This window comes from Arachis hypogaea, chromosome 17 (genome assembly GCF_003086295.3).
Source record: "Arachis hypogaea cultivar Tifrunner chromosome 17, arahy.Tifrunner.gnm2.J5K5, whole genome shotgun sequence".
In the NCBI taxonomy this organism is placed as follows: Eukaryota; Viridiplantae; Streptophyta; class Magnoliopsida; order Fabales; family Fabaceae; genus Arachis; species Arachis hypogaea.
Genome location: NC_092052.1, coordinates 70,205,583 through 70,212,447, shown reverse-complemented (window position 1 = coordinate 70,212,447; position 6,865 = coordinate 70,205,583). Strand labels below are relative to the sequence as shown.

Below are 6,865 nucleotides of genomic sequence, written 5' to 3'. Positions count from 1 at the left end.
TGAGTGAGTGAGTTAGTTTGTGACATGAAAGAAACAAGTGTATATATTCTAAGTTGCATGGTTTGGAACACACACACTATCATAGAAAGTTATGTCTCAATTACACAAAAGAAGTATGCACTTCACCCATTCTAGTGTGCTTGAAATGCTTTAAAGAAAACTTGTAGGTTAAGATAAACAAACAAGTAGTAAAGAAGCATAAAAGTATTCAAGCAAGAATCAAGAAATTTTGAATTGGATAATGAAGTAACACCTAATTGACATGAAGTGAAAAACATGACAAGCATAGTCCACAAAGCTTAAAAGGCTCAAAAAGTGTCATTAGGTAAGCTTATAATCCAATTTGACAATTCTCAATGTTAATGCATTAAATAGGTGACTTAAATATCAATCATAAATAAGCATCACCTAAAAAAAATGCATCAACTAAGAACAAATTGCCTATCCATAGATTATGAAATCAAATTACATGGTGGCCAAACATATGCAATTTAGAAATCCAACAATATTCATGAAGGCAATGTCATAAGTACTTGGTTTGTGCAAAAATTAAACATGAAGAACTCAATACCAAGAAACAAAGTATGACCTCAATAAACATATCCAACAATATTTAGCAACAACAATCTCAATACTTCAGCAGCAATATCTCATCAGAATCAACAAGTCAACTCAATTATCCAACACTTAGCACCAAATAGAAAATTAAACTAACTATCTAACTAAATAACTAACTAACTAAAGATGAGTGTCGTGGGTGGTGAAGTATAGTGGTGGATGGTGGTTTAAGAAGAGAAAGAGAGTAGAAGAGAAAAGAATAGAAGAAGTAGAGAGAAGAGAAGAAAAGAAGTGTAGTAGTGAGAAAACAGGGGCGTGCGTACGCACACAGGGCCGTGCGCACGCACAAGAGGTCACGCATACGCGTAAGGGACGCGTGCGCGTGATGCGTGCAAAAAAGGGAATCGACGCGTACGCATAAGGGATGCGTACGCGTGAAAGAGAAAAAATGCAAGGTGACACGTACGCGTCGATGGGCAAAATGAAAAGGGTTGTGCGTTCGCACTATATGTGCAAACGACGCAAACAGAGGCCATGTTTTGATGTGTGCCCAGGCACAGGCCTGTGCCCACGCACAGAAAAGCAAAATTTTTTTTTCAAGAAAATGAAACATCAAAAATGAACGCCTGATTAGCCATCTGTGTGTACGCACACAGGTCTGTGCGTACGCACAAGAGGCAAAAAGAGGGAGATGCGGATGCACAAGGCGTGTGAGCGCTCCCAACAGAGGGGCGCTAATGAGTGTGCGTATGCATAGGTAGTTGCGTATGCACAAAATGCAAAATTTGGGAGGTGTGTGCACAGGAGTGTGCGCGCGCACATGCTCTGTTTTTTATCAAAAAGTTTTAGAGCTCTAAGGCACCAAACTTGAGCTCAATAAAAGGATTTTAACCCCAAAACATCCCACATTGCACAACTACATTATTCCAACTAAAATTCAACCTAACTAAGCTTGAAATTAAACGAAACATAAGCTATGTACAAGAAACAAAATGCAAGGAATTAAAGCACATGCTCTGTTTTTCTAAAAAATTTTAGTGCTCTAAGGCACCAAACATGACATCTAAAATAACTTTTCCAACCCCAAAATTTATTCTACCCTAAAAATGCAAGATCAACACAAAAATTCTACCAAACTAAGCTAATTAAAAGAAGCAAAAATTCAACAAACAAACACTAAAAGAGAGGGAGAGTTAGAAAGATGTTACCAAGCACTTTTATTTATTGTCTTTAAGTTAGACAATTGGGAGAGTCCTTGCTATGGTGGCTTGTGCTTGACTTCCCCACCAATGCTTGAGTTTGCAATGTCCTCCGGGATCCCAATCCTAACCATTAACAAAAAGCAAAAGACAACCAAAGAGCAAGCTATTTACATATTAACATATTTACAATAGCCCATAACTTTACACCATTGCAACTCCCCGGCAACGGCACCAAAAATTTAATGTGTGAGAATTAGTGTCGATCTAGATTTTTCTCAAAATAGAATTCTCTTCGTTGCAATTATAGCTAAATCAACAACTAACTCCCACAATAAATAACCAAGATCGAGAGTAATTCAATCTCGGGTTGTTCTCCCTATGGATGCAATTGAAAGTGTTACGCTTTCGGTTGCTAGGGAAAAATGGGGTTTTGTAATCAAAGAACAAAAGATTAAAAGAACTAAGAAATCAAAGAACTAAGGAATGATCAAAATTGATATAAATGCAAGTAAAAGGAAACAAGATCAAAACTTAGTGAAAATGCTATTAATTCATAAAAAGAGCCTTGACTTGGGAACGAGAATCCAAGGAATCCTATCATCGCCATAACCACAAGTATGATAATTATGATGAGTCAATCTCGCTTAGTCTACCCCTAACATCGAGGAGTAAGTGAAGCAAGCATAATTGACCTTAATCCATAAGTCCTGGCTAACTTATCAAACTAGTTGATAAAAAGCTAGCGTCAATGGAAATAAGAGTCAACTAACTACCCAAGAATTACCACTAAATGTCGGACATTATGACTCTAGTATCCTAGGAACTCAAATCCTAAGCCAAGGTGTGAAAATCTACTCAAAATTACCAAGTGGCATTTTCACAAACACTTTGTGGGCATATAACCAAAACATGAGAATTTGCAAAGAAAAATGGAAACTATAACCAAAATATTCACAATATCAACTATAAACAAGCAATCAAGCATATATAAAGCGTAAAACATGAATTCATCAATCAAAGCTTCAAGAGATCCAAAATTGGAAATATGAACAAAGTAACTTGAACCATGAAACAAAATAGCAAAAGTGTTGTAATTAAAGAGGAATTGAGAGTACTTACAAAAGATGAGCAAAATCCAAAATCAAAGCTTGCTATAAAATGCTACAATGAACCCTAATTAAAAACCCTAAGTGAGCTCTCCCTAATCTACACTACTCCTACTCCTACTATGTAAAACTATGGAGAATTATGTCTAAGTCCTAATAAAACCTAATGCTTTCATAAGGAATGAAGTTCCCTTCATATATCATCCAAAATCAGCTTCAGCACACTCAAAACTGGGCCAAGAGGCCCCCAAAATCGCGAGCCACGTGCTTCATTAATGAAGTCACGCGCTGATACTTGTGCATATGCACAGATGTGTGCGAACGCACACTTTGCTATTTGTTCACTTGTGTGCACGCACACTTGTCTGTGTGTGCTTTTGCTTGTTTTCTTCATGTGTTCTCCCTTGTAAATGCTTTTTTCCACTTTTGGCTATCCATTATTGCCTCTATGACCTGAAATCACTCAACAAACATGTGATGACATCAAATGGAATAAAAGTGGAATTAAATTGCTAATTTAATCACAAAAATGCATGTTTTCAGATTTATGCCAAATTGGGAGTTAACACAGAAGTATGCTATTTTGGTGCTTAAGTGTGAGTTTATGTGATGAAATCCATTTAGATCAAGCCAAAATATCTCGTCAAATATGGACTCATCAGGTTGTAACTCTAGCTCCTCGTTGATTCTTCTAGCTTGTTGCACCAGTTGTGCTTCCTTTTTCTCCATCAAGGATGAATTCAAAGGCTCTGATTGTGATTCCTTATGCTTCCTTCAGGTTTGCCTCTCCAGAGTCAATATTCATGCATTCCTTCTCTTGAGAGGTGTCATTCATGGTCTTGAAGACATGGAATACTAGCTGCTCATCATGTATTCTCAGCATCAATTCTCCTCTTTCAACATCTATTAATGCTCTAGCTGTGGCTAGGAATGGTCTTCTGAGAATGATGGAGTGAAGGTGATTCTCTTCCATATCAAGAATGACAAAGTCTGTAGGGAGGAAGTATTTCCCTACCTTTACCAACACGTTTTCTACAATCCCAAGTGCTTGTTTGAAAGATTTATCAGCCAATTGCAGGCCTATTTTTGTAGGCTTCAACTCAGTGATCTGAAGCTTCTTCATAAGAGATAGGGGCATGAGATTTATACTTGCTCCCAGATCATAGAATTCTCTGTCAATGGCCATGTTTCCTATGGTGCAAGGGATATGGAAGCTCCTGAGTCCTTCTTCTTTGTTGGTAGATCCTTTTGGATGAGAGCACAGCATTCCTTGGACATCACCACTGTTTGTCCTCCCTTTAAAGGACTTTTCTTTGACAGTAACTCCTTCATGAACTTAATGTATAATGGCATTTGTTGGATAGCTTCAATGAAGTGAATATTGATATGGAGTAATTTGAATATCTCTAGGAATCTAGAGTATTCTTCTCGTTGATGCTTCCCTTAAGCCTTTGAGGATATAAGGCTTTTGGTACATATGGTTTCAGGGTCTCCTTTTCCATTGAATCTTGGCTGCTCCTTTCTTGTTCTAATTCCTCCAATGCCTCATTTGAAGCTTTTTTATTCTGTTCTGCATACTTGGTGGTCTCTTCTTCCAAAAATTCCTCACTCATCAATGTAATGACTTTGCATTCTTCTCTGGGATTAGCCATAGTGTCACTCGGGAAGGTATGAGTAGGAATAGGAATTTGTTTGGAGAGGTATCCAACTTGTGCCTGAAGCTTTTGGATTGCAACTCCTTAGTTCTGCATGTTAGATCTCACTTCTTCCTTGAATGCCTTTGTGTCAATTGATTCTTCCATAACATTTTCAATCAATTTTTCTAATCTTGAGAGTCTATCCTCAGAGGGATGAATTGCTGATGAATTGGAATTTGGAGGTTGGAGATGGCTATTTGGTGGTTGATAGTGGGTTTGGAAAGTGTTATTATGTGGGGTTTAATATAGTCTGTGATTGGAGGATTGATGGTTGGGATTATTGTAGTAATTGAGGTTTTGTGGTCTGTGACCTTGGGTCTCATTTTGCTGGCTTTCCCACCCAAAGTTTAGTGGTTCTTCCATCCAGGATTGTAAGTCTTGGCATGGGGATCATAAGGCTGTCTGGATGAATTGCCTACATAGTTTGCTTGTTCCCAATCACATTCCTCTCCTGGGTTGGCTCCTTCTTGGATTGGTGCTTGGGTATTGATTGCTGCAATTTGTGTCTTCTCCATTTGCTTAGTGAGGGCTGCCAATTGGTTTGCGATCAACTTTTTTTGTGCTAGCAGAGCATCCATTTGATTCAATTCCATCACTCCTCTCTTGGAGTTGGTGCTTCTATCCGAGGCATAGAAATACTTATTGTTTGTCACAGTCTCAATGATGTCTATAGATTCTTCAATGGTTTTCTTGGTGTTGAGAGAACCTCCTGATGAATGATTCAATGCCTTTTTTGCTTCTTAAGATAGGCCTTCAGAAGATGTGAAGCTGCACCCATTCATTGAACATGTCAGGGGGCACCTCCTTGTCAATTTCTTGTATCTCTCCCATGCTTCATACAGGGTTTCTCCATCTAGTTGCCTGAAGGTCTACACCTCTGTCCTTAGCTTGATAATCCTCTGAGGAGGATAGAACTTTGTCAAGAACTTCTTCACCATGTCATCCCAAGTAATAAGACTCTTCTTGAAAAAAGATTCAAGCCATTTGTATGCCTTGTCCCTAAAGGAGAAAGGGAACAAGAGAAATCTATATGTGTCTAGATGAATACCATTAGTTTTCACAGTGTCATATATCCTCAAGAATATGGATAAGTATTGGTTTGGGTCCTCTTGAGCACTTCTTCCAAATTGACAGTTGTTTTGGACTAAGGTGATGAGCTGTGGCTTTAGTTCAAAGCTATTGGCATCACATTGGGTGTTAGGATGCTGCTTCTACAATTTCCAGGGCTAGGATTTATGTAAGATCCTAACACTCTTCTCACTTATGGAGCATGGTTGCCAGCACCTTCTCCATGATTATGTGGCATTTCATCTTCCATGTTTAGATTTAGGTCCTCTTCCACTTCTTCCTCACCAACAACTCTTTTTCCTCTTGTAGCTGCCTCTCTTCTTAGTCTTAGAAATGTCCTCTCTGGTTCGGAATCAAAGGAGGTTGATGCTCCTCTCCTTCCTCCTGGCATACGCAAAATGGCAACATAAGAAAGCAAAAGTGAAGAGAGTCACTCAGTTAACAAAGTGTGGTTAGAGTTGAGTAGTACAATTTAACAAATAGTTTATGGATTAGGATTCAGGTGAGTAAATATACAATGAAAAGTAAATGGGAATCACTGTAAGATAAAGCAAATTAACTAAAATTAGATAAAGCAAATTAACTAAAAATAAACTAGTTAGACAAAATGAAAGAAAAATGTTCAATCTAGGTATCTTTTGACTTAGTCATTGTCAATACAAAATCAATCCCTGGCAATGGTGCCATAAACTTGATCACGAAATTTGTATCTCTACAATTTCTCTTTGGCAAGTATACTGAGTTATCGTCAAGTAAAAACTCACAAGAGTGAGGTCGAATCCCATAGGGATTGATTGATTGAGAAATTTTAGTCAAGTGGAAATCTAGTTGAACAAAGCATTAATGAAGTTTGATTGCAAAAATTTAAATGGCGGAAAATTTAAATGACTTAAAGTAAATAACTGAAATTAAATTGTGGAAATGTAAATTGCTTGAAAAGTAAAGTGCATAAAGTAAAGGAAAATTATATGACTGGAAATTGAAAAGGGAAGGGGATGATGAGCATAAAAGTAAACAAACAAAATAAAAGAAAGAGATAGATGAGAATAGAGAGGATCATTGGGTTTAGGAGATATTGAATTCCCCAGATCAATGTAATCTCATCTCTTCTTCAACATGCAACATCATTGATCTCTTGGCAATCATGAGTGATTGAACCCCAATTCCTTGGCAATTCAGTCTCTCTAAACTTGAACAATTGCCAATTCCTTGATCTAATTGCTCATGAGAAGAG

The 6,865-nt window shown here is 37.7% G+C and overlaps 1 non-coding gene across 1 annotated transcript; it reads left to right on the top strand.

Moving 5' to 3' along the window:
* The first annotated feature begins 5,350 nt into the window (after positions 1-5,350).
* LOC112768251 (small nucleolar RNA R71) lies at positions 5,351-5,453 on the top strand. Its single transcript, XR_003185687.1, has one exon. It is a non-coding gene; the product is annotated as a small nucleolar RNA R71 (small nucleolar RNA).
* Positions 5,454-6,865: the final 1,412 nt, after the last annotated feature.